Source organism: Mytilus californianus, unplaced genomic scaffold (assembly GCF_021869535.1).
Source record: "Mytilus californianus isolate M0D057914Y unplaced genomic scaffold, xbMytCali1.0.p SCAF_6, whole genome shotgun sequence".
NCBI lineage: Eukaryota > Metazoa > Mollusca > Bivalvia > Mytilida > Mytilidae > Mytilus > Mytilus californianus.
The window spans coordinates 91,334,952-91,362,917 of record NW_026262712.1 but is presented as its reverse complement, the minus strand read 5'-3'; the positions used below and the strand labels follow the sequence as shown (position 1 = coordinate 91,362,917).

The window sequence follows — 27,966 nt, the reverse complement described above, 5'->3', positions numbered from 1 at the left end:
AAATTCAAGAGCAAAAACCCAGCTTATTTAATGAGTCTAAGCAGAAGATCACATGATATCCTAGAATTGATGCTTCATCTTTTCGTAAATTGTCTAACATAAGATAATTATTAATCATAAAAAAGACATGATTGGTACCCTAATAGCCAAACTGCTTACTACTTCTAAGAGTTATGTTTTTGGTCAGGCTTGTGTTGTACAATCTTTAGTTTTCTGTATAGTGTTTTGTGCACTGTTGTGTCGTCTCTTTTCTTTAACCATGGTGTTTGTTATCTGTCCTTTGACTCATGATTTTTGTATTAACCCATTAGTAAAGTTTTACTTTTTTATAAACAAATCTCACTGAGACTTCCATGTTCAATAAACTCAAGAAATGAAATGGTTGCTTGCAAGACCTGATTAACTGATACAGAATGTTCAATATACTGTAATCTGACTTTCCAAAATACAAATTAGAGTTATCTCCCTTTGAACTTTTAGACACTACGTTACAAGTAAATGTACCAAGAAAAACTGATTGTGTGTTACATTAAAATCATCCTGTAATCTTCATACTTAGTGACTGACGTAAAACATGATGCTGCAATTCTACATAAAACAAACCAAAAAAAGACTTCATTTAAACACAGCTAATCTGAAAAAAAATTACAACATTCTTTTTGTGGATTGATACAGGTTTTCATTGTATTGTAACTTTTTTTTATTATGGATGTGCTGTAGATTGAGATGAGATCTTTGAAATCAAACCTAGGTAACTGTGGTTGATTTGCAGTAAAGCAGAATCAAAATTTGGAATCTGGATGAAATGTTCTAACATCTTCAAGATTTTTAAAAACTTTTATTCCTAGCAATAAAATTGTCAAATAGGATATATTTGAGAGCTCTCAAAATGTGCATTTTAAAAATAAGTCAGCAGTATTAATTCATTTGCATTTTGAAATAAATACACAAAAAGGATATGTTCTGCTTATTTAAGAGATGACTACAAAAATCCTGAAAATGGTTTTCCTAAAAAATTCTCTCATATTTTGCAGTAAAATCACTTTCCAACATATGAAAAATTTCAAAAATGTCTACCTCCATATTCCAAAGGCACTAAAAGCCAACAATTCTGACAAAGATAAATACTTGTCTTTTGTGTCCTTTCACTTTTCACTCTTGTGACTTATTCGATGAGTTTTTTTTTTTGGTCGAAGATGTAAATTTTTTCAATTAATGGTTATTTCTGAGTAGCTTTAAATTTGGAAATATTTGCTGCATGCTCTATCTAAAATGATTTTTGTGATGGTAAATGTCTTACCTTATTATATTTTTATTCACAAATATGTTTTCATCAAAGAGTCCAGCCAATGTATTCTAAAAGGATATTGATCATACCAATCATAAAGAGATGATTTCATGAAATCCTGAACATTATCCAGCTTTATTGGCACACTACTTTGCAAAACTTTAATCAGAGAGTTTTGATCTATTCAATACATATATATTAAAACAGCATTACTTAATTATGGTTTTAGTGCACATAGGGAATTTGCAGACAAATAGTTCATCAATTTTAATTCTAATGAAAGTACTTTAAGCTCAACCAAAAAATCATTTCTAAAATTGTACTTCAATGTTATGTTAATATTTGTTTGGCTTTATAGAAGACAATTTGAAACTCAACTGAATGAAATTGATTTCGATTCTAATTTGAAATTTATGGATTACATTTCTGCTAAAGCTAATCAAAATAGGAAAAATCAAGTATTAAATCAGAATTTTGTCAATACATCATTGAAATGTCTATTCATAGTACAGCAGTCATATAGGTTACACAGTAAAATCGATCCTCGAAAAAATTTCTAATATTATGTATCTGAGAAGGAACCTTCCAAGAACTAATTTCTGACATTTAGCTCTCTTAGATTGCATAACTGCAAAGGGAGAGTTGTATTTATATTAACAAGATTGCTAGAGTGGGTAGCCCATATTTGCGTGGACACATTTTTTGCTGTTTTGCAATTTTCTAGTGATACATGTCAAGACGGAAGGTGTGCGCTATTTGTTTGCCTGTGGCCATATCAAAGATTCATACACATTTTATGTATTTAATCATCGGTGTGGTAAGTTTTCAAAGGTATATAAAATGGACAGCTGCCGATAAAATGCAGATTGATATTACAGGGTTAATTAATATTTTCGAGTCATAGATTATATCGAAAAATGTGTCCCCCCATGGTGTGTGGAATACTCGATTTCTTCTCCACTTCGAGATTATCTGTAGACCTAAAAACAAATGTCTTGAAAGTCTACCTTCATCAAACTTTGTTTTATAGTTAACTTGTGGAAAATTCCATAATAATTTGCCAAAGTTTGAATGCAGATTGGCAGTAGGTGAAAATTGATGGTTTATGATACGATTCTGGGTGCCCCACTCTTTGCTGTAGCCAAATGTCCCCAGCACTGTATAAATGAGGAATTATATTGAGTGTCACAATGTATAATTGTGAAGAGATCGTCAAATTATGGTAAAAGTCCTATAACTCCCATAAAATGATCAAATCAAAGTGATGATATAATATGGTCAACTACACATGATGGCATACAATCCTATCAAGTATGAGAGCTTGTCAAATGGTCTCAGAGAAAATGAATTCACAAAGTGACGCAATTACAATACACCAAGAAATAGTCAAAGTCCCAAAACTCCTGTAAAAATGGTTTGATCAAAATGAGGGTTAAGCATGATCAACTACACACGATGGCAAACAATCCTTCAAATATGAGAGGTTTTTTGAAAAATAGTCACAGTCAAAAGGTGTAAATTAGATAAACCTAATCAAGACTTTTTTGCTCTGTGTTGAAGGCTTCACTGTGACTTTGAGATGAAGAACAGCAATAAAAGTGCTGTTCCTTTGCTTTGTGTGTGTACTGATTTTGTGTCATGGATGGATACCGCATATCCTTTGTTTTTCTATTAACATACTATGGGTGAATCTAAAACATATAATTTTATAACTTATAATTTCCAACTATATTTGATTTTATTTCAACCAGTAATTTCAGCGAAGATTTAAAAGAAATTAATGAAAAATGACACATGACACATGTTCAATCCCAAGGTATGGCAGTAGATCACACTGGCTATTCGGGTCGGGTTGAATATTTTGTTAGATAACATGCTCATAAGTAATTCTTGCTAAAACAATATATAGCTTTATGGTAATTGAAACAACAAACTTACCATCAAATATTAACTTTCAATAGTTAAACATAGAGTAATCACCAAATAAACTGTACATAATTTATAAGCTTGCTACTTCATTAAATTCCGCAATTTTTAAAGTTAATTCCATGTTGGTGTTAAAATTAATCAAGTAAAGCTTCAGTTGATTACTATAACACTTTCATATAAGTTGTCATACAAACAATTCAAAAAAGTCAACAGCACTGATAAAAGTACAGCAGTGGGAACATGCAGACTATTATCGATTTGGCAAATTAGATATTTATCAGTTGCAACTTTCAAATTCACTTTCAAAAATAGTGAATCATTAATCTTTAGAAGGTCTGTACAAACTTTCATAATTAAATCTGAGGGAAAAATGAAGGGATTTTTAAGGAGTTAAAAAAAATGCATCATATTGGGTTTTAAATTAAAAAAAAAAGTTGAACTGTTAGCTATAGCTCACAAATGATACCCCTACTATAAGTATCGTGAGCAATGGTTGTGAAAACTTATCCATCGATATATCATGCTCAAATGAAACTTGATAATATACCTATAAAGTTCAGATTCATAGTTCTTCAGAAAAATGATACAAAAATTCCATAGATGGCTAATATGTGTAAGAATATATAAGTACTGGGTAAACAGGAAATGGGTGAGTGATGAATCTGAAAATGCATCACATTGTAAAACATGCTCACAAGAATTGATACCAAATTTCAGGATCCATGATACATATAAAGTACCAAAAAAGTATAACAAAAATACAGAATTACAAGGTAAATTCAAAAAGGGCAAGTCCATAGAAACTGGCAAAATCAAACTTTATCAACTAACGGAACAAGAGGAAAACAACTGTCATATTCCTGATTTGGTTCAGACATTTTCCAAAGAAAATGATGGGTTAAACCTGATTTAATAGCTAGCAAATCCTCCCACTTTGTATGACAGTTGTTTATAAATCTGTTATTTTGACAAAATTAGGTGAGCAACCAAAACAGACATAACAGGTTAAAGTGACAATAATCGGGATCCAGCACTCAAAACTGTGTAAACATACATCACAGAGTGAGACGTACAACACAACTGACTTAATAAGTCAACAAACTTACAAATAAATCTAACAAAGATGCCAATAAAAAGTTGTTGTAGTTGATAGTAAATTTGACCAAGACACCAACATAAAATTTTGTAGTTGATAGTAAATTGACAAAGGCACTGATAAAAAAAGTTTTTGTTGTCAATAGTACATACAGTATATAGTAAACACTTTCTTCATAAAGTACAAATTAAGTAAATATAAATACAAGGGTAAACAAAATGGAAACAACACTAAAAAAATCTCTTGCATCCCAATGGCAACTCAGGACCCACCTGCACCAGGAACGCCCACAGTCAAAAACACGGTAGGATGCATAAATATCGAGTCACGTTAAACGTATACCACCAAAAGAATAATAACACGAAGACAAATAAAGGGAAAACTGTAAACAAAATAAAAAGATTCACAACTTCATCACCTAGAATCTATAACTCAAGACCATCTTGTATTATTTGTGAAGTAGACACTGAAAATTTTATCTATAAGTCTTGGTACTTTCCAATGAAATTTTTGAGAAAAAGGATGAGACATTCTTTGATAAAACCCTGGCTCATTAATTTTAAGCTCAAGTCACCGATGACGTTTTACAAAGTCTGAGTAGCAGATGAAAGCTCTTGAATATAATATGAGTTGAGAAAATTGAAATTGTCTTGTTTGTCATCGATTCTGGCTCTGATATGACTGCTGTTGTCAAATTCGAGGTATCTAGAAATGAGACTGAGGAAGATGTATCTGTAGTTTTCTTTAATCTCTACTTAAGGAGGATATATTAATGGGACCCAATCAGAAAAGTTTGGATTGTTAATGGAAAGAACAACATCAATATACCTGTATGTGAAATCTAGCTTCTTGGATCTTGTTGTTTTTTTACAAGTGTCTGAAGGAATTCCAACTCATGAAAATAAGAAAAGGTCGTCCAGCAGAGGAAGCTCTAGTTTGATAAAAAAAATTAGTGGATTCATTATCATTCCTGGGTACTAATTTTTGTGGATTTCATGGATATAGGTGAACCATAAATTTAAGAATTTAAACAAAATACAGCACTTTTAAAAGCTTGTCTTCTTAATTTGCCAAAAATCCATAAAATTACAATTTTTTCTTCAATTTGTGAAAATTGGTACACACAAATACAAAAAATTAAATGAATGGACAGTATGATGGTCAAACCTATAGAATTTATGTACAAGAAGGGAAAAACATCATCAATTTAACTATAAAAGTGCTGATGGAATCACATTCTATCAGAATTGGTAACTTTATACCAACTTTTCAGCAACATCTTTTCTACAGGTTTTGGAAGTCTAAGATATTAACCAATATTTTGCTGGTAGACAAATTGCTTCATTTTCAGATCTGTCAGTAATGCAGCCAAATTACTCACACCTAGAGGTCTGGAAAATTGTCTATTCAACATGTCAGTCAAAATATACATGCTTTGTGATTTTCTTCAATTAGATTCTGTAAAGAATACCATACAGTACACGTCACTCAGCCAAACTAATTCCTGTATCTTAAACACTGCACCTTTCATGTGGACTTAATCAATATTTATCAGTATCATTACACTTTATAAATAATTCCAAAGTTGGCATTATTTCTTGTACATTTTTTTCTAATGTTTGTGTATGTTAGAGATTTAACAAGGTTCAGATATGATGAAAATCATCTAGAACCTTGATAAGTCACAAAAATTTAGGCCCGTTCTTATTCTCCATTTTAACATTTAAATCTCCATGGACTGTCAGATTGCATGTAAAATAGAGGCGAAAGATACCAATGGGACATTCAAACTCATAAGATGAAAACAAACTGACAACGCCATGGCAAACGAAAAATGATGAATGGCAAATAACAGTACACAAAACACAAGATGGCAAATAAACTGTTTGGCTTAATATTGGGGTGTGTTATTCAAACCATTTCTGATATTTGATTTGATTGCCAATCCTCTTTTCCCCATCTGTATGAATCTGTTTCATTTCCATCTTGTGCAGCAAGACAATAAAGAAGATGAATTTGGTTTTATGTCATATTTAAGTTTATTTAAAGACAGCCATCACTGACTAAAATAAGGTTGGAAAAGAAATGAGCTCTTATCATGCAAAATTCTGATCTGAAAGAATTAAATATGAAATAAACTGCTGTGCTTATCCTTTATATAAATTATTAAAGTGTCATAATTCAGGAACAACAAATCGTGAGTATTTCAAAAGCTTTTACTAGTTGTATAAAAAAAAAATGGTCAAATGTGTGTTTTTAATATTTCTTGGGGGTTAAGGTGCAGGTAAACTTGAATTTGTGCAGGACTCACAAAAGTTTATATATGTCTGACAAATCAAGTCCCATAACTCTGGAACGACATCTTAAAATCATTAATTGTAATTGGGACTTTTTAAATGGAACCAAACATTCAATCAAGCAACTTTGAGTTATCATAAGACATGGTCCAAACTGTAGACTTTTCAATAAATAAGTCCAATTACTCTGTAACAGCAAATAACAAGAATGTGTCCATAGTACATGGATGCCCACTTGCACTATCATTTTCTATGTTCGGTGGACCGTGAAATTGGGGCAAAACTCTAATTTGGCATTAAAATTAGAAAGATCATATAATAGGGAACATGTGTACTAAGTTTCAAGTTGACCAAAAACTTTAACCTGAAGCGGGACAGAGGGACAGACGGACGAACGGACGAATGGACAGACGCACAGACTGAAAAACATAATGCCCCTAAGTGGGGCATAAAAATGGTCAAAATGCAGAGGAAGCTTGTATTTAGTGTAACGGACATCGTACAAATAAAAAAAATCCAATAAAGTAAACTTGAGTTATAGTGAGACATGTTACACATTGGAAAATTAAAGTCCCATAACTCTAGAATAACAAATCTTGTCAAAATTAAATGGGAGCTTGTCTTGATGGAATGCAAAATTCTATAAAAAACATTCTGAAAGATCCTGTGAGCCATTCTTGAGACCTGCTCCAAATTAAAGAATTTTTAACTTTTCAAGTCCCCTAACTCAAAATATGTCAAAATCTAACGAGAGCATGTCTTCATAAAACCAAACACTGTGTAATATTTTTACAAAGACCTGTTTATAAAATCAGGAGATATTGCAATACATGCTTGGATGGACAGCTGGACAGAGTTAGAGTTAAGATACTATGTCCATGGTTGACAGTCGTATAAAAGACTAAAAGATCACGTCTAAATCCAATGTACACAGTGACTATCTAAAGGTCACTATGTGGAACATTAAATATATATCAAGGAAATCCTTCTTGTCATAAATGAATGAAGTTTTTCTCCTGGGATAATGATCAATAAGTGCTAATTGAACACTGATTGAAAGCTTTCATGGAAGGCCAGATTTTTGTAGCTAATAGCTTTCCTTTTTATGGCAACAGAAATTTAAATTTTCCACAAGAGCAACATTTAAGACTTGAAAGTTAAATGGGGCAGCAGATTCGAAATCTACATCAAGTTAATCGTTTCCTTACTTCCAGTTACTAAAAGCCCTTAAATTATCGTCAAAAACAAAACTTCTCATTTTTTTCATTAACAGTACTAACATCTTCTTCAAATGATGAATAACAAATGCAAAATGCAAATGTAATTTTTTCCCCTTATTCCACAACTTGCAAATAGATTTTCCACACCTCAGTAACATGAAATATGGATTTTTAAAGGTTACATGTATCACAGCTCAAACAAAGGTTCCTCAGAAATTTGCTAATCAGATATAAGTTTATACAGAAAAGTGTTACTACTGCAAACTTTATGTATTATATTAAGGATGTATTCTTCTGATGTTTCAGTCTCGTTGAAATCTTGTTCGGGAATTATTTCCAAAACATGTGATACAAGTGGAAAATATCAATGAATTTAAAAAATATAATCAAACTAAACGCTGAGAAAAAATTGTGTACTCACAATAAGTAGTTTTCTTTTCAAAATTCTTAGATATGTATTTTTTCAATCATTTATAACAAAGAAGTTGAAATAATATGCTTTTTGTTCTAAAAAAAAAAGAGAAAAATCCCAAATTTACAAAATTGACAGCATGGTCAATTAATTTGACATGAAAAAGCAACAAAATTTTATAAAACTTTCTAATATTAACACCACCCTATAGTTTTTTTAAGTTGAATTTATTCAGATTGGTCTACTTCATCTTTAGTGAAAGTGTGAAAAAAAGTTTAATTGTGAAACTGTGATTTTTTTCATGATAGCCCAAAAATGGGTAAAATTGATGAAAAATGGGGAAACAATTAAAATTGGGTACTTTCAAATGACCGTAGCAAAAAAATAAATGCACCGCCGTATGATTTTTTTCTGCACCAATTACTTTCTTACAGTCATATAAACCCAAAACTCAGGTTAAGAAAAAAAGTTTAATTCTAGAAATTTTTGTGTACATCCTTAAGGCCAGACTTTTTTTATTATCTGTTTAACGAGATCCGCCGACTCCAATTTCCCGATTTCAGAATAAAAATAAAAGAAGTGCTTTTTACTTTTATTTTAATTTTTCCCTCCGACTGTTACGAAATCCTCAGAACAAAAATAAAATCTGTGGTTTACGATACCCGCTTTCGTCATCGGTAATATTTAATTTTTACCAAGTCGATGAAACAGCAATTTCAAAGTAAAGAAATTAAAGGCATAAATGATTTATGACTTCAAAAAAGAGGTTAAAGCATTGATTTTTCAAGCTGGTGGCATGTTTTTTCATAAAAACAATTTGTTTAAAACCACTTTCGCCGGTACTTGTTACACGAGAGAGTACATCAAATCATTCTAACTTTCGACTAAATAAGTTATTACTTCATTTGAACTTGATGAAATTAGCCTGAAGTAAATTTGTAATCCATGTATTGCATTAAAAACGTCATATTCCTTTCCAAAAAGCGTATCAAACATCATTTATATTTGTAAAGTTTTCTCCGACATTTAAATTATTGGGTATATTTTTGAAGAACTACGGATTGGAGTCGGGATTTCATCACAAGCGGACCCGCTATGACCGAAATCCGGATTCTTGCGATAATGACTACGGACGCATGAATGGCACTGCTGACAGACAAAAATTGATCCCAAAAGGAAAAATTACGCATTCCACACGCATTAACGTACTTTTGGTTAGATATTTTTGATTAATGTTTATATTTCCTTTTTAATGCACTGTTTCAATTTATAAGTTAATGTTGCTCAACCATGTCTATTACACTAATATAAAATAATTATATTATTTCCAAGCTTAACGGTTAAATGAATATATCTTTTTAATGAAAAATAATTAATTTCATGAACATGATAACAGAGTAGTTTTTTTAATTGAATTGTATATACAGTATAAACATGTAACATACACTAAGAGGTTCCTGACTGGTAATATACATATATATAGTGTATATGCAGGGAGGTTGATATATTTGCCTGGTGCATATGCATGGATCTAAATTAGAGGACATACAGAACAGAATCAAAAGACATTTTTTATGTTCATATTAATAGAAGGGTTAATATACTGGTCTGTTTTCATTTCATTGTTCTTGTATTTTGATAAATTCTTAAAAAAAAAAAAAGAAAAAATTAAAAAAAAGGTCACTTATAATGGTTTTATTTTTATTTTTAGTGTCGACTGGACCAACTTTGCACTTTTATTTTTTTTTTCATTTCGTCCCCTCAACCCTAATTTTTTACAAATTTTCTTGTTAAACAGATAAAAAAAAAGTCTGGCCTAATATATATATTTTTTTTCTTTTGCAAAGAAGTTTGGGGATGTGGTGGCAGACATGTGACATGTTTGTCAAGTCACAACAGCAGATTTGAAAATTTTCAGCTGTACTTTCGGCCTTAAATCTTGAGATTTTTTATTCAATATTTTTATGGATGTTTTCAGTGTTCATTTTGATAATAAAGCAATATATCTACCTTACATTATTTCTACAAAAAGATTCCTACATGTATGCTAAAGTTTCTCTTTTTTTTTAAAACTTTATACAAGTATATATTTATATCTAATCAGTTATAGATAAAAGACACTTTCTTACCTTACATTAACTATTTAAAGTCTTTTCTGTATATATCCCTGTTAAATCCAGCCTAAAAACCAAAAAAAGTTCAAATTTAATCAAGCATTTCATCTACAAATGTCTTATCAATGTTGTTTGTTCAAACTCTGCTCTCATCTTAACAAAGCTAATTACCTCCCCTTCCTTGGTGTGATTTATTTCGACAAAACAAATGCCAATTTCCATGCACAGTCATTTTAGTAATTGACCAATTAAATTGCATGTTTATCGATTCAGACTTTATTTGACAACAGTGTATTTGATAACCGAAACATGAAGGTTGAATATAATATCAAAATGTAGTTTTTTATTCAAATAAACTGGATAAAGTATTTGATTAAGGATCAACTTATTTATGATGTAAAATTACATTTCTTTTTATCAGATCAGATATAATAGTTTAAACAAAGTTTTCTTTCCTCAGTGAAGATTAACAAGCAAATTATTATAACAGACTAAAAAGGTAAATGAGCTTTGAATTATCAAGGCATATCAAAGCATGAACACTTGATCCTTACAAAAAAGCTTAAGTTAGCCTCAACATTCAACATCAAAGATGCTCTGGTACCTATATTGATTTAATTTTGTTTACCTTTATTATTCGTCTCACAGGTACAATTCAAATAGAATATCAAAATATCAATACAATAAAACAAATATTAAATGTCCATATTTTTCTGTTCAAAGATTTTTACAATTATTGATATTAATTGCGTTTTAATATAGCTTTCATGTCACAAGTAAAATTCGTTTCATGATTAATAATCATTGAGACCATTGCAAGTAGAATATAATGCTGGACTTTGCTAAAAATACGTCAACAAGCAAAAATAAAATCTTTTGATAATGGAGGGCAAGTGGATAAGGGCTTTTTGACCTTTAAAATATGATTTTCAGAACCAATGGAAATGACATTTGAATCCTCTAAACCCATCTTGCATAAAGGAACCAAAAGAAAATTGAAAGCTTTGAGTGCAAGACAAAAGTTGGATACTTTGTTCTTTAATCATTGAAATTCTCAATTTATTCAAACAATGTAAAAATTATGTCGATAAAACAAATGACTTTTGAAAAGGCTTCAGATTAAAAATCTTATAAAATTTGTTAGAAGAATGAGAGTTAACATGACATCTTAAATTTATTGCAATTTTTAAGGTTCTTAAAAAAAGAAAGGAAAATGTAAGAATTGCATGGAAACTCCTTGAATATATTTGTGATTGTTCTCAAAATTATAACCAAATGAAAAAAAACAAATGTAACAAGAAATGATTGTAACAGGATGCTGTTACGAAGTCTCCCAAACGAAGCTCCCATAATTCGAAATTCCCAGGGTCGCCTGACATTGGGCAACGTCCAGTGAAAATTGGTTTGGTCCAGTAAAGTTATATGCATTAGTGATGCCTGGGGACTAACCTTGTATATCATTCAAATCATCTTGGCATGACAAACCAGAATATATATGGTTTAGGGGTGGAGATCTCAACCATTTACAAGATACTAGAATATTGGGGGTGGGGAGGAACCCCTGGGGACTGGCCCTATACATCATTCAAATGTTCATTACATGACGAACAGGAATATATATGGTTTAGGGGTGGCGATCTCAACCATTTACAAGATATTAGAACATTGGGGGTGGGGGGAACCCCTGGGGACTGACCGTATACGTCATTCAAATGTTCTAGACATGACAAATAGGAATATATATGGTTTAGGGGTGGGGATCTCAACCATTTACAAGATATTAGAACTTTCTCAAATGGCAGGGGGTCGGGATGACCCCTGGGGACTAACCCTGTCTATCATTCAAACCATCTTCGCATGACAAAGCAGAATATATATGGTTTAGGGGTGGGGATCTTGACCACTTAGAAGATATTAGAACTTTCTTAAATGGCAGGGGGTTGGGGTGACCCCTGGAGACTAACCCTGTATTTCATTTGATGTGCTTTATCATGACAAACCGGAATATATATGGTTTAGGGGTGGGGATCTCGACCATTTACAAGATATTAGAACTTTCTCAAATGGCAAGGGGTGGGGATGACCGCTGGGGACTAACCCTGTATAACATTTGATGTGCTTTATCATGACAAACCAGAATATATATGGTTTAGGGGTGGGGATCTCGACCATTTACAAGATATTAGAACTTTCTCAAATGGCAGGGGGTCGGGATGACCCCTGGGGACTTACCCTGTATATCATTCAAACCAACTCAGCATGACAAACCAGAATATATATGGTTTAGGGGTGGGGATCTTGACCACTTAGAAGATATTAGAACTTTCTTAAATGGCAGGGGGTGGGGGTGACCCCTGGAGACTAACCCTGTATTTCATTTGATGTGCTTTATCATGACAAACCAGAATATATATGGTTTAGGGGTGGGGATCTCGACCATTTACAAGATATTAGAACTTTCTCAAATAGCAAGGGGTGGGGGTGACCGCTGGGGACTAACCCTGTATAACATTTGATGTGCTTTATCATGACAAACCAGAATATATATGGTTTAGGGGTGGGGATCTCGACCATTTACAAGATATTAGAACTTTCTCAAATGGCAGGGGGTCGGGATGACCCCTGGGGACTTACCCTGTATATCATTCGAACCATCTCAGCATGACAAACCAGAATATATATGGTTTAGGGGTGGGTATCTTGACCACTTAGAAGATATTAGAACTTTCTTAAATGGCAGGGGATGGGGGTGACCCCTGGGGATTTACCCTGTATAACATTTGATGTGCTTTATCATGACAAACCAGAATATATATGGTTTAGGGGTGGGGATCTCGACCATTTACAAGATATTAGAACTTTCTTAAATGGCAGGGGGTGGGGGTGACCAATGGAGACTTACCCTGTATTTCATTTGATGTGCTTTATCATGACAAACCAGAATATATATGGTTTAGGGGTGGGGATCTCGACCATTTACAAGATATTAGAACTTTCTCAAATGGCAAGGGGTGGGGGTGACTGCTGGGGACTAACCCTGTATAACATTTGATGTGCTTTATCATGACAAACCAGAATATATATGGTTTAGGGGTGGGGATCTCGACCATTTACAAGATATTAGAACTTTCTCAAATGGCAGGGGGTCGGGATGACCCCTGGGGACTTACCCTGTATATCATTCAAAGCATCTCAGCATGACAAACCAGAATATATATGGTTTAGGGGTGGGGATCTTGACCACTTAGAAGATATTAGAACTTTCTTAAATGGCAGGGGGTGGGGGTGACCCCTGGGGACTTACCCTGCATAACATTTGATGTGCTTTATCATGACAAACCAGAATATATATAGTTTAGGGGTGGGGATCTCGACCATTTACAAGATATTATAACTTTCTTAAATGGCAGGGGGTCGGGATGACCCCTGGGGACTAACCCTGTAAATCATTCAAACCATCTTAGCATAACAAACCAGAATATATATGGTTTAGGGGTGGGGATCTTGACCACTTTCAAGATATTAGAACTTTCTTAAATGGCAGGGGGTGGGGTAACCCCTGGGGACTAACCCTGTACTTCATTTGATGTGCTTTATCATGACAAACCAGAATATATATGGTTTAGGGGTGGGGATCTCGACCATTTACAAGATATTAGAACTTTCTCAAATGGCAGGGGATCGGGATGACCCCTGGGGACTTACCCTGTATATCATTCAAACCATCTTAGCATGACAAACCAGAATATATATGGTTTAGGGGTGGGGATCTTGACAACTTAGAAGATATTAGAACTTTCTTAAATGGCAGGGGTGGGGGTGACCCCTGGGGACTAACCCTGTATTACATTTGATGTGCTTTATCATGACAAACCAGAATATATATGGTTTAGGGGTGGGGATCTCGACCATTTACAAGATATTAGAACTTTCTCAAATGATAGGGGGTGGGATGACCCCTGGGGACTAACCCTGTATATCATTCAAACCATCTTAGCATGACAAACCAGAATATATATGGTTTAGGGGTGGGGATCTTGACCACTTACAAGGTATTAGAACTTTCTTAAATGGCAGGGGGTGGGGGTGACCCCTGGGGACTAACCCTGTATTTCATTTAATGGGCTTTATCATTTAGAACATTTTCAATTAAAAAGTTTGTGTCTATCACGAACGGTTTTCAATTTATAATCATTTGAAAATTTTAAAAAATAAAATCCCATAGGGTTCTATAGTAAAACCCTCTTTTCTTTTTGCCCCTCAAAGTATCCCTTTAAAAACCCCATTGCAAAAACAAAACCCTGATTGCACCACTAGACATGTTAGTCTAACATATTGTGAAACCCTAAGTTAATCCGACAAGCGGTTTTGGAGAACGGGTGCGGACAAGTTCAAATTTAAAAGCGGCGGAAGAAGAAGAAGAAGAAGAAGAAGAGGAAGAAGAAGAAGAAGAATAATAATAATAATAAGAACTGAGCAAAAACAATAAGTCTTCCCAAACTTCGTTTGGGAGACTTAATTAAAACTAAAATGACAAGTGCCATAAAAAAAGTGTATCTTTTTGATCCAATTGTAGCTGACCATCCACAAGTTCAAAGAATCTTGTTGTGTTCATTGTAAAAACATTCTTGATGTTCATGTGACTGTCATTTTAGATTGTTGACAATTTGTATTGATGTCAGATCTTTGATAGTAACTATTAAATTCATTCACTTTTCAAGACTGGAGCAATATTTCATAGACGCTTGTCTATTGTTGCAGACTGTATCAGGTCATCACACTAGCAGGACAATAAGAGTGTTAACTGTCCGTTGAGATTATAATGGAGTTCATGTATGGTTGCTTCTCTTTTCCAGACAAAAAAAGAGATATTCGTCACAGGCCAGTAAGTACTAATTTTCTCTTTTAATAGTACTGATATCTACAGAAACTTATTAGACGTTAAATTGTTAATTATATTATTTATTTGTATTGTTTTTGTGAATATAAAAGGATGTGAGGTAAATGTCGATAAGACAGCAACCCAACAATACTATATAACCAAAACAAAAACTATTTTGTGGTTTTGAGTTGTCTTAGTCTGGTATTGTTCTATGAATTTTAAAATACTTGCAACTTTAATTCTCTTAAAGGGGCATTCGAGCTGTCAAATTCATGTTCACCGATTTGACTTAAATTCTCAAATTAAATTATTACATACTAAAACGTATATCCAAATTACAAAAAGTCTAAAGTAAACAATTAACAATGCATGGACTCGATTATATGTATCAACATTTCATGTGTATTTTTGTCTAGATGTTATCTAATTAACCATCGAGATGACCTCCGAAGACTGACGACAGTCACAAAATCCGATATAAACATAAATATAGATAAAAATAGATAGAAACCACATGCAATTGGATTTTTCTAGGTCTGTCTGATTTCATATTCTAGGTTAAAAAGTATGTTTATCATCATTTTTACCTGTATAAGAATTACATTTTGTGGATCGAATCAGTCAAACAAATGGTTCATCCTTGTTTCACTTTCAATGTTGACATTCTTTTCCTTTTAATAGCTGAATACATGTGTAACCCATCTCCAGCTAAGGGGTAAAATGGAAGGTCACATAAATACGGATTTAATGAATTTGAATTATTCACCTGCAAGTGAATAATTCATCAGCAATGTTTCTTAGCTTATTTTGACAAAATTGAACCAAATTGGCTGCTAAAAGTGAAATATTATTTCACTATTTCACTTTCATTAATGATTGAACAAATAAAGAGCTGTGCCATTAGCGCATGATACACACGTCACTTTTTCAATGAATCAAGTTCCATAACTCCTCAACATCCTTTCAAAAATTAAAAAAAAACTAAACGGAGGTTATTTTAATAGATATTAACCATTCACCAAAGTTTCATAAAAACTGCTCAAAGCATTTTTGAGTTTTTGTCTGAAAACTGGAAAATCCCCCTTTTTTAATGAATAAAAACCCCATACCTCAGAAACGTAAAATCTAAAATTTTTAAAAATCAAAATGGAGCTCACGTCAATAGATATGAACAATTCACCAAAGTTTCATGCAAATTGGTTAAAGCGTTTTTGAGTTATTGTCGGACATGTTGACAACGGACGGACTGTGGGACAGACAATGGTATACCATAATACGTCCTGTAAACGGGTGTATACAAAAATCATATCTTAAATTATTTTTATATCTCGTAGCTAAATGCCCCTTTAAAAAGATACATGCAGTCAGTCAATTTTAATAGAAATTGAACCGATCGATTCCTTTTTTTAGACTGAGTGCTTCAAAAAAGATCGTTTTACTTTTTTACTTGACCATTCCCCACACAGTAAAAAATCATACTCTATATCTTATGTTTGTTAAAAGTGTTGCCAATTATATTTTACAAATAAAATAATTCTGATATCTAAAACTGCTTTAAGTAAAACTAGCTTGTGCATGAATGAAGAGAGATTATTAATCTGATCATTGTTCTTTGTTTACAGTAGACAGATAAATGTCTTCTGTCGGAAATAAGTAATATTGTAAATTGTTTGGACCTATTTGTAGAATGGGATTTAATTTTCTAAAATACAAAATTAAGATTAAATTCAGTTTCTCAAGTTTTTCTCAAAGGATGTATAATGTCTTGTATACGTATAGTCCATTAACTACATTTATCAATAGGAAAATGTCTATTTCATTAGATACATCACTTTTGTATCTGAGTATATCACATTTCTGGGGAAACCAATGTTATTGAGAATATTAGTGGGAACTATAGATCATACTTTACTGTATTTCAGCAATCTAAGGTTCCATCATGGTTTGGTTTCTTTGTCTGACAGTCTGGAAAAGAAAGCAACTAAATAATAACATGTATACTGTATTCACTTTACATAACATTTGGAGGGAACTGGGAGCTAACTTCATATTTGATGTACAGGGATAGTATGCAAGATATACAAATCTTGTATCACTGTGAAACAGGGCCTTCAATTAAGACAGAAACCCAACAGCAAAAGTAAAACAAATAAAAGAAGAATGTGTCTGAGGACATGAATTCCCCTGCTCAAGCTTTGCAATTTACCAAGTTAAAAAGGTGCATTACTCTAGAACGGTTAATGACTCACAACCCAAATTTGAACTCTGTCTGCATGTTATGTTCTTGGCAATGTGCATGAGTTTCATAAAATTTGCATGAGACAAACTTAAGTAAGAGTGTGGAAACGAAAAAAAATTGTAATTTTGCAAGCTACAAAGGGGCATAACTCTAGAAACATTAGTGACTCACTACCAAAATTCGAAATCTATCTGCAAGTTTTGGTTCTTATCATTGTGTATGAGTTTCAGAAAATTTGGATGAGAAAAACTCAATTTAGAGTGCAGAAACAAAAAAAATTGCAATTTTCCAAGTTATAAAGGACCATAACTCTAGAACGGTAAGTGAATCACTGCCCAAATTCGAACTCTGTCTGCAAGTTTTGGTTTTTAGCATGATGTATGAGTTTAATCAAATTTGCATTTAGCAAACTTAAGTTAGAGTGTGGAAACAAAAATTAGACGGACAGAAAGATGAACGGAAGGATGGATGGAAGAAAGACAGACGGACGGTCAAGGGTATCACTTAATGCACCCATTGCCTACGGCAGGGGCATAAAAACAAATATAAATTTGCTAGATTTGCTGGTTTCACATCAGTTGTTTCTGCAAGACTAATTTGCTTATTCAAAGTTCACACAAAAAGACTGGTGGTTTATTCTTAATAGCTTCCCATAAATACCATCTTCTATAAATATGTTAAAATAGTAGATCATAAAAGTGCATATAATTAGATTTCAGCTTGTCAATTTTAAAGTATTATTACAGCTCTTTAATTGGAAGCAGTAAAACGCATATGATAATTGTTCTCCTGTGTTCAAGAACGGTCATTAAAATATACATAGTTGCAATAATACAAATACTAATCAGATTAACTGCTGTTACATATACATACTTGTGAGAGTACTATAAATGTTGGCTCTACTTAAAGAGAAACTAGAGGCTCTAAAGAGCTTGTCGCTCACCTGCATCTTCAACAATAACAATTTTTGTGAAAAATCATCATGAAAGGGCAATAACTCTATAAAGAGTCAACTGACATTTTCAGTCATGTTGACATATTTGTAGATCTTGTCTTGCTGATCATTTTTGTTGCATAAAGTTTCTATCTATCAATTTTAATTATTTAAAATAAAAGGCAAAAATGCAAAAATGGGAAAAAGGGCAATAACTTCAACAAGGAGTCAACTGAAGATTTCAATTACGTTGACTTATTTGTAGATTTTGACTTGTTGATCATTTTGGCGTTTTAAAGTTTCTTTCTATCTATTATAGGTTTAGCTAGCTATAAAACCAGGTTTAATCCAATATTTTCTACATAAGAAAATGCCTGTACCAAGTCAGGAATATGACAGTTATTTTCCATTCGTTTGATATGTTTGAGCTTTTGATTTTGCCAATTGTTAAGGGACTTTCCGTTTTGAATTTTCCTTGGAGTTAGGTTTTTTTGTTGTTTTACTTTTTTTTTATAGCTTTTAAGATATAAGGCAAAAGCTAAAAAAAAATGGTAAAAATCCTCAATAAAGAGTAATAACTCAAATAAGGAGTCGTCGGATGATTTCAGTCATGTTGACTTATTTCTAGATCTTGTCTTGCAAATCACTTTTTGTAAAAAAAATTCTATATATCTATTATAGTTTTCAAATAAATAGACAATTATGAAAACAAGAGTGCACACGCTGAAATGTCTCACCTTCTTTACTAATCATTGATATTATGTTGATAGTCCTAAATATAAAGCTTTATTACAACTGTCACATAAACTTAACATTAACCAAGTAAACTAAACATTGACCAATGAACCATGAAAATGAGGTCAAGGTCAGATGAACCATGCTAGGCAGGCATGTACAGCTAACAATTCTTCCATACAACAAATATAGTTGACCTATTGCTTATAGTTTAAGAAAAACAGACCAAAACACAAAAACTTAACACTGAGCAATGAACCTTGAAAGTGAGGTCAAGGTCAAATAAAACCTGCGTGACTGACATATAGATCATAGAATATTTCCATACACCAAATATAGTAGACCTATTGCATACAGTATAAGAAAAACAGACCAAAACACAAAAACTTAACTATAACCATTGAACCATGAAAATGAGGTCAAGGTCAGATGACACCTGCCAGTTGGACAAGTACACCTTACAGTCCTTCCATACACTGAATATACTAGACCTATTGCTTATAGTATCTCAGATATGGACTTGACCACCAAAACTTAACCTTGTTCACTGATCCATGAAATGAGGTCGAGGTCAAGTGAAAACTGTCTGACGGGCATGAGGACCTTGCAAGGTACGCACATACCAAATATAGTTATCCTATTACTTATAATAAGAGAGAATTTAACAATACAAAAAATCTTAACTTTTTTTTCAAGTAGTCACTGAACCATGAAAATGAGGTCAAGGACATTGGACATGTGACTGACGGAAACTTCGTAACATGAGGCATCCATATACAAAGTATGAAGCATCCAGATCTTCCATCTTCTAAAATATAAAGCTTTTAAGAAGTTAGCTAACGCCCCCTCCGCCTCATCACTATCCCTATGTCGAGCTTTCTGCGACAAAAGTCGCAGGTTCGACAAAAAAATGATAAAATTTGACATTTAAGGGCTATACTCCTGCAGGAAGTCATCTGACAGTTTTGACGTAAACAGACAGCCAGTAGATCTCAACATTCTGAACATTTCTGCCCCAATCAAATTTTCTCTATTCATAGAAGTTTTCAAGATAATAGACAAAATTTGCATTTTACCCCTATGTTCTATTGTTAGCCATGATGGCCATCCTGGTTGACAGGTGGGGTCGTCAGACATATCATTTAGACTAGATACTCCAATAATAATTGTGGCCTTGTTTGGTTAAGTTTTGCCCAGAAGATTTTTGTAAAAGACAACAACAACAACGAACGGCAAGTGATAAAAAAAGTTCTCTTGGTCTTATGGCCAGGTGAGCCAAAAAAAAATTAGAGGTTCACATTAGCCTGTATTGCTCCCACTGCTTCTAACAAAATTGCCTATGTAAATATTTTTGAGATGAGGATGATTACCTTACTTGTGAAATTGAATCTCTTTAAATTACTATTTACTTTATTAATATTTTCAGTATCAACCAATCACCTTGAGCAATCAGATACCAAGGCAATATTTTTTTTAAGGCTATGCATGGAAAAGAATAATCTTCTCAAGCATATTTCTGCCATACTTGGCTTTTACTTACTTCAACTTTCAACTTTTGAAAGCTGAAATAGTTTTTGATCAATCAGAATTCAGGACAGTCATCTTGGATTGTAGCATGGCATAAAATTACAATTGTTTTTGTCAAACCTTATGCTTTTCCACTTATAGCCTACTGCAATATTGGAATTATTTTTTAAGGCAAGAACTCTTAATTTGTGGTCCACTCACAGGTCAAATGAAATCAGTTAGCTTGATATGTCCATATACAAGTAATTTTTGCATGAAAACATATTCTTAACCTAGCATGTATACTGTGCTGCACACTAAATACAAATTAACGCTGTAAATTAGGTCAAGGCTATATGACACATGTCAGACAACTATGTGATATATTGTTTTCGCAACCAATCCAAATACCAAATATTGGTGATCTACCATTAATTCAGAAAATAGTACTTTCAGAGCAGAAGATTTTTGTAAAAGTTAATGAACAAAGGAAGATGAGGGAAGACGACAGACAACAGATGAGAAGAGAACGCAAAAGCTCACACTGGCCCTTTTGGCCATGTGAGCCAAAAAAATAAATGGCAAGTAATATGTGGTTACAACTCCATAAAAGTTGGTCAACTGAAATTAAAGAAAACCTCATTATGTCTCTCAATACTATACATTTCAAAATCTAAAACCATGGCAATTGGATGGCAAAGCTAAAAAGAACTCGAGGCTCTAAATATGTATGTACATATTCAACAATAGACACTGTCCAACATTGAAGACTAGAATAGAATTCTTTACAAAAATCTCTTTTTTAATGATCTTGTATTGCTGATAATTTTTTTTTTTTTACAGTTTCTCTCGGTCATCTTTAATTTTTGCCCAAAAGACAAAAAAGGGTAAAAAATTGTCATTTAAGGGCAATCACTCCTAAAATGAGTCTAAAAACGATTTTGGCAAAATTTGACTCATTTGTAGATCTTGTCTTGCTGATAATTATTTGATATTTAAAGTGTCTATCCATCTGTTATAGTTTTCAAGATAATAGGCATTAAGGTAATATTTTGGTAAAATTCATCATTAATGAGCAAGAACTCCATAAAGGAGTCAACTGAAAATTTCAGCTATGCTGACAAAAATGAAAAAAATAGGGAAAATTCATCATTTAAGGGCAATAACTCCTATAACAAGTCATCTGACAGTTTTGATGAAAATGGACAATAGGTACCGGTAGATCTCATCATTCTGAACATCTTTGCTCCTGTCTGTATTTCTTTATCTATAGCGATTTTCAAGATAATAGACAAAACATGCACTTTACATCTATGTTCTATTTTTAGAATGTTGGCCATGATGGTTAGCAGGCGGGGTCATCAGACAAATATTTTAAACTAAATACCCAAATAATGATTATGGCCAATATTGGTTAAATTTGACCCAGTAGTTTCAGAGAAGATTTTTGTAAAGGTTAAAGACAACAGACAACATACGCCAAATGATGAGAAAAGCTCACTTGGCCCTTTGGCCCAGGTGAGCAAATAGAAAAGTAATTTGTTCATGATAAGACAAATGTCTTCCTGGATTATGGTTTTTGAATAAAAACCAATGGAATAATAATAAGAACAAAAACAACATTAACTGTAACTCTACTCAATTTCTTTTTTACTTGAATTTCAAATACAAGTTAGCTTAGAAGATGCTTTAATGCACTTCCACACCATTCCAATAACAGTTAAGTGGTTATCTGTGGTTCATGTCTGTCAAATTTCTTTTTTTCATGATTTGTTTTGTTATAGTCGGGCTGTTGGTTTTCTGGTTTGAATTGTTTTATATTTTGTCATGTCGGCCAGGGACTTTTATATCTGACTATACAGTATCAGTTTTGCTCATTGTTGAGGGCCGTACGCTGACCTGTAGTTGTTTACCTTCACATCGTTTGGACTCTGGTGGATAGTTGTCTCATTAGTAATCATACCACATCTCCTGAATTTCTTCTTATATTGGAAAAAATTAATTTCATGCTTAAAATTATTACTGAAGTACCATGATAAATGGGTTTGAAAATTTAATAGAACCAGTCAATTCCCAATGCTTTTCTTCTGTTAAATTTATCTTCCCATACATTGTGTCCCACATAATACAGAACTATCACTGTGGTCGTTAGAACATTAATGATAGACAGGATAATGAACCTTTTCCACACTTTGCATGTTGATAGTAATATGTAAAGCCTCAATGTTGATTAGACTTGTCCTTCAATTTACTACAAACAATGATACAAAATTGAATTTCAGGACATCCGTTTATCAATATAAAAACAAAATATCCTGTTAAATTTGAGTTTAATTTAAACCTAGACAAATTAAATTTCTTATCAATTCATACCAGAAAGTATTAAAATATCAATTGTCTTGAGTCCTTCAAGGCTTCATTAAGTTGTTTCCAGTAGTCATTTCAATTAACTACTGAAACTATGACATTATCTCTTGTCTGGTTTCATCACGATTATGCATGAAATATTTGCCACTGAACATTAAGTAAACAAAGATCAATCAATCAATCTTTTGTAGGTTCATTTAAATTTTAGACCCAGCTTGAACTGCAACTTAAATAGGGCAAAACTGATCATACAGACTGTGTTTGATGTTTCTTACAAGATGGTGGTAAAGCACAATTACTCACATAAAACAGTTAATGTGAGATAAAAGAGGTAAGTTCAGACCAAGTAATTTTGGCAAAATTGAAATTTTAGAAGATTATTTTGGCAAGTTGAAAGAGGAATGAAAGTTATTTTGCCAATTATTTTTTTGTAACTGTTGCAATGTGAAACAACAAGCAGTAACTTAACCATGAAGTGAATATGTATGAAGAAAACAACAGTTTAGTTATAATTCAATTATTGTTTTGACTATAAAGAGATGTGGAGTATAGGTGAATTAGAGAGGAATCCTATAAAAAAAAATAAACCAGAAAATACACTTAAAGTCAATATGACACAGGGTATAATAGACAAGAGATTACTTTATACTCTGTGTCAAGCTCTTACCTATTCTAAGTCTGGACAGACTACTTTATACTCTGTGTCAAGCTCTTACCTATTCTAAGTCTGGACAGACTACTTTATACTCTGTGTCAAGCTCTTACCTATTCTAAGTCTGGACAAGTTGTCAAAGAGTAGATTATCAAAGATATGCCATGTGCACCCAATGATTTTAAGACAATCAACTTTAGTTATAAACAAGACAACACCTGATGATGTTTTTGATAAGGACAAGTCTGTTACTCAGTGGTTAGGATAGAAAATTGTTTTTAGTACTCAACTTTCTCTTTTTATCTTGGTCAGTTTTTTTTTTTTTTATTATTTCTCTATATCTTGATTTATATTATGAATATGATATCTGCATAATAAGCCTGTTTCAATTTCTATTTTGAAGTCAGTTGAAGACAAATGTTAGTAATTTTCTTTATGAAATATGGTGAAAACATTTAGAGCAGATTTAACAATCCAAAAATCATGTTAACAAAGGGCATAAAAATGCAGTATACCTCATAACTTGGCCAAACTTTGTGATCAAGATTACCCAATCCAAGACTAGTTGCTGTGAAATCTGTCAAGAAAATTCAGTGTGGATATTGCTGTTGAAGAATCAGGTTAATGAAAGATATTAACACATCAATATAGTGCTAATTGTAAATTTCTTTTATCATTCTGATGCATAGCTTCTGTAAAATCTTTTTGAAACATTCTGGTATAATTTTAAAAGGAAAGGTTTAAAAACAGATTTATTTACAAACAAGTTGAGCTTGTAAAAGTATTTATTACATTGGTTGCAATGGAATACTGTAATTTCCCACGGAAAATAAAACCTGATAATTTTACATGTGAAATAAATCAGATAATTTCATTCCTCTGACTTCGTACAACAATGGGTGTTGTCAAGACATTGTCGATGATGTAGCATCAAAACTAATTGGGAATGCATAGAAAAAGATAAAGATCCTTGTATTTTATACTTTATTTCCATTAAAAAGCCCATGGTCAATGTAATAAAAAACTTTAGGCTCTAAAGAGCCTGTGTCGCTCACCTTGGTCTATGTGCATATTAAACAAAGGACACAGGTGGATTCATGACAAAATTGTGTTTTGGTGATGGTGATGTGTTTGTAGATCTTACTTTACTGAACATTCTTGATGCTTACAATTATCTCTATCTATAATGAACTTGGCCCTGTAGTTTCAGTGGAAATTATTTTGTAAAAATTTACAAAATTTATGAAAATTGTTAAAAATTTATTATAAAGGGCAATAACTCCTTAAGGGGTCAATTGACCATTTTGGTCATGTGACTTATTTGTAGGTCTTACTTTGCTGTACATTATTGCTCTTTACAGTTTATCTCTATCTATAATAATATTCAAGATAATAACCAAAAGCTGAAAAAATTTCTAAAAATTACCAATTCAAGGGCAGCAACCCAACAACGGGTTGCCTGAATGGTCTGAAAATTTAAGGGCAGATAGATCTTGACCTAATGAACAATTTTGTTTTTGAAAGATTTGCTAGAAATGCTTTGGGTTTAGATATATGAGCCAAAAACTGCATTTTACCCTATGTACTATTATTAGCCATGTCGGCCATCTTGGTTTGAGGGCGGGGTCATCAAACACAATTTTTAAACTACATACCCTAATGATGATTGTTTACAACTTTAGTTAAATTCATCTTAGTAGTTTCAGAGGAGAAGATTTTTGTAAAAGATAACAAAAATTTACGAAAAATTGTTAAAAATTGACTATAAAAGAGCAATAACTCCTTAAGGGGTCAACTGACCATTTTGGTCATGTTGACTTATTTGTAGAACTTACTTTGCTGAACATTATTGCTGTTTACAGTTTATCTCTATCTATAATAATATTCAAGATAATAACCAAATAAGGCAAAATTTCCTTAAAATTACTAATTCAGGGGCAGCAACCTAACAACGGGTTGTCCGATTCATCTGAAAATTTCAGGGCAGATAGATCTTGAGCTAATAAACATTTTTACTTATTGTCAGATTTGCTCTCAATGCTTTGGTTTCAGAGATATAAGCCAAAATCTACATTTTATCCCTATGTTCTATTTTTAGCCATGGCGGCCATCTTGGTTAGTTGGCCGGGTCACCGGACACATTTTTTAAACTAGATACCCTAATGATGATATTGGCCAAGTTTGGTTAAATTTGGCCCAGTAGTTTCAGAGGAGAAGATTTTTGTAAAAGTTTACGGACGACGGACGCAGGACGACGGACGACGGATGCCAAGTGATGAGAAAAGCTCACTTGGCCCTTTGGGCCAGGTGAGCTAAAAATAACTAATCAATGAATTCAAATAAAGAAAAATATTCAATTTGTGACCAAACAACACTGATAATTAACTCATGAGCTATGCCCATTCATGAATAAATGTGTTGTTTGGTCACTTGTTGTATACAACGAATAATAATAAATCAGAAGTTTACCTTGCAATCTCCAATAAAATGTTTAATGTCAAGTGTGACAAAAACAAGGACAGAGGAGAAAGAAAGGGTTTAATATCTTTATTATTTTTTTTTTTTTTTTTGTGTTTTATGCCACTTTCAGCACTATTTGCTATTTTTTGGCAGCCAGTATTTATTGTTGGAGGAAGCCAGTGACTGGAGAGAACCACCCACCTTGGGTTGGAAAACTGGCAATCCTACGTAGTCAATTAAGATTGGAGTAGAATGCACCTGCCACGTGGGTGTTTTCATAACCTCAGTGTTAACAGGCTAGTGGTATAGTAGTTGAATTTAACTGGGACCACTTGGCCACTGAGGCCCTAAGGATTAAATAAGTTCACCTCCATTTTGTTGAGGCTATTATTTAATCAAATAAATTTTAAGGATGTTCGCTCCTCTGTTTTAAAAATAGCAAGCTTTTTAAAAGACTGTAATGCAGAAAAAAATGAAAGGTCTGTGTCCTTGTTTTTGAGATATAATCAATTGAAAATTTGGTGGGAAATAATTCTCTCTAGACTTTTTATACATTTAACATTAGCACCTTTTCCTTTCAAAAACAATAAAAAAATAAGATTTTCATAAATGGCTTTTTAAACTATATGTAATAAAATTAAGGAAAGAAAAGTAGGGGTTAGCGAGCAAAATTTTTTCATTGGCATCTAGAGGATTCCGAATATCTGACAAAAAGTCAAAAACAAGAGTAGCAAACATCCTTAAGTGTCCTACTGTAGTAAAGTATATCTCTTCATTTAAAATAACATCATTTTAGTGGTTGTAATTTCTAAACACTAATATAATCAGAACCAAACAAATTAATATGCTAAAAATCGACTCCTTCTCTGTTGACCATAGAAGAAAATTTAATTAAATGACCATTATGTTTTATGTATAATCAATCTAGTCAAGTAAAGCTGACAGAAGAAAGCTCATTATATCAAATATCTCCTCTATAGAGATCAGGTGTTATTATCACTAGCAGGAAGACAGATTGATGTAACTCCATAGCAAATTTAAATGATGGATATAAATTAGGAAACAGGAATAAAAGAAATGTGGGGTATACATCATTGAGACAGCAACCCCACTGACACAAATAACAAAAAGATATCTAAAGGTCAATATATTGACGTCTACAAAACTTGTTCAGCTCTATATCGTCCCAAGTCTAGAAAGATTGTGAATAAATCTAACGGAGTACCTCAAAGATCTGCCATATTAGCACACATCACTGATAAAAACATTATGATATGACAAAAGGCAACTACTGAAAAGGTGTTTATTTGACAGGTTCATGTAGAATCAGTAAGTCAACCATGGGAAAATCAATGTTGTTGGGTTGCTGTCTCATTGATATATAAAAAATTCTCCTTTCATTCATTTACAAAAGAAACAATACTTATTAAGCCATAGATTTTTTATTATCCGCATTAAGCATCATCAAAAATTACTGATCGATTGATTTCCTAACTAGTAACAGTATTGCATTGAATCTGTAAGTATATCAATACTGTGAGGTAAACTTTGGTAGCTGAGAGGACATTTCACGATAGGGATCATCAATGTTAAAAAGTCTCATTCAAGATACTCTATTTGACCAAAGAATGTTTTCATCATAGGTCAACATCTCACTACAAAATCAATTATCCCTTGTTACAAGTTTCTTCATAGAAAAAGTTTTATTTGATGTAATAAAGGTCAACATCAAAAACTTAGAAACCCTAAGCAATTTTCAGAGATTACTGGTAAAGTGGGTCTGCTTATATTAAAAATCCCTGTTGAACAACAGAGAGTCCTTTTGAATAATTTAA

General features: G+C 32.6%; 1 protein-coding gene and 1 long non-coding RNA gene across 3 annotated transcripts in view; one reads left to right on the top strand and one right to left on the bottom strand.

Annotated features, from left to right (window-relative positions):
• Positions 1–27,966, top strand: part of LOC127706347 (uncharacterized) — a 349,955-nt gene that overhangs the window by 177,261 nt on the left and 144,728 nt on the right. The window lies entirely within an intron of this gene.
• LOC127706366 (uncharacterized) overlaps positions 1–27,966 on the bottom strand; it is an 80,935-nt gene that overhangs the window by 6,791 nt on the left and 46,178 nt on the right. For both annotated transcript variants that reach the window (XR_007984435.1, XR_007984436.1), the window contains exons 5-6: positions 17,146–17,203; positions 10,372–10,423 (exon numbers count right to left, since the gene is read on the bottom strand). This is a non-coding gene — a long non-coding RNA (uncharacterized LOC127706366). The remainder of the gene's footprint in view (positions 1–10,371; positions 10,424–17,145; positions 17,204–27,966) is intronic.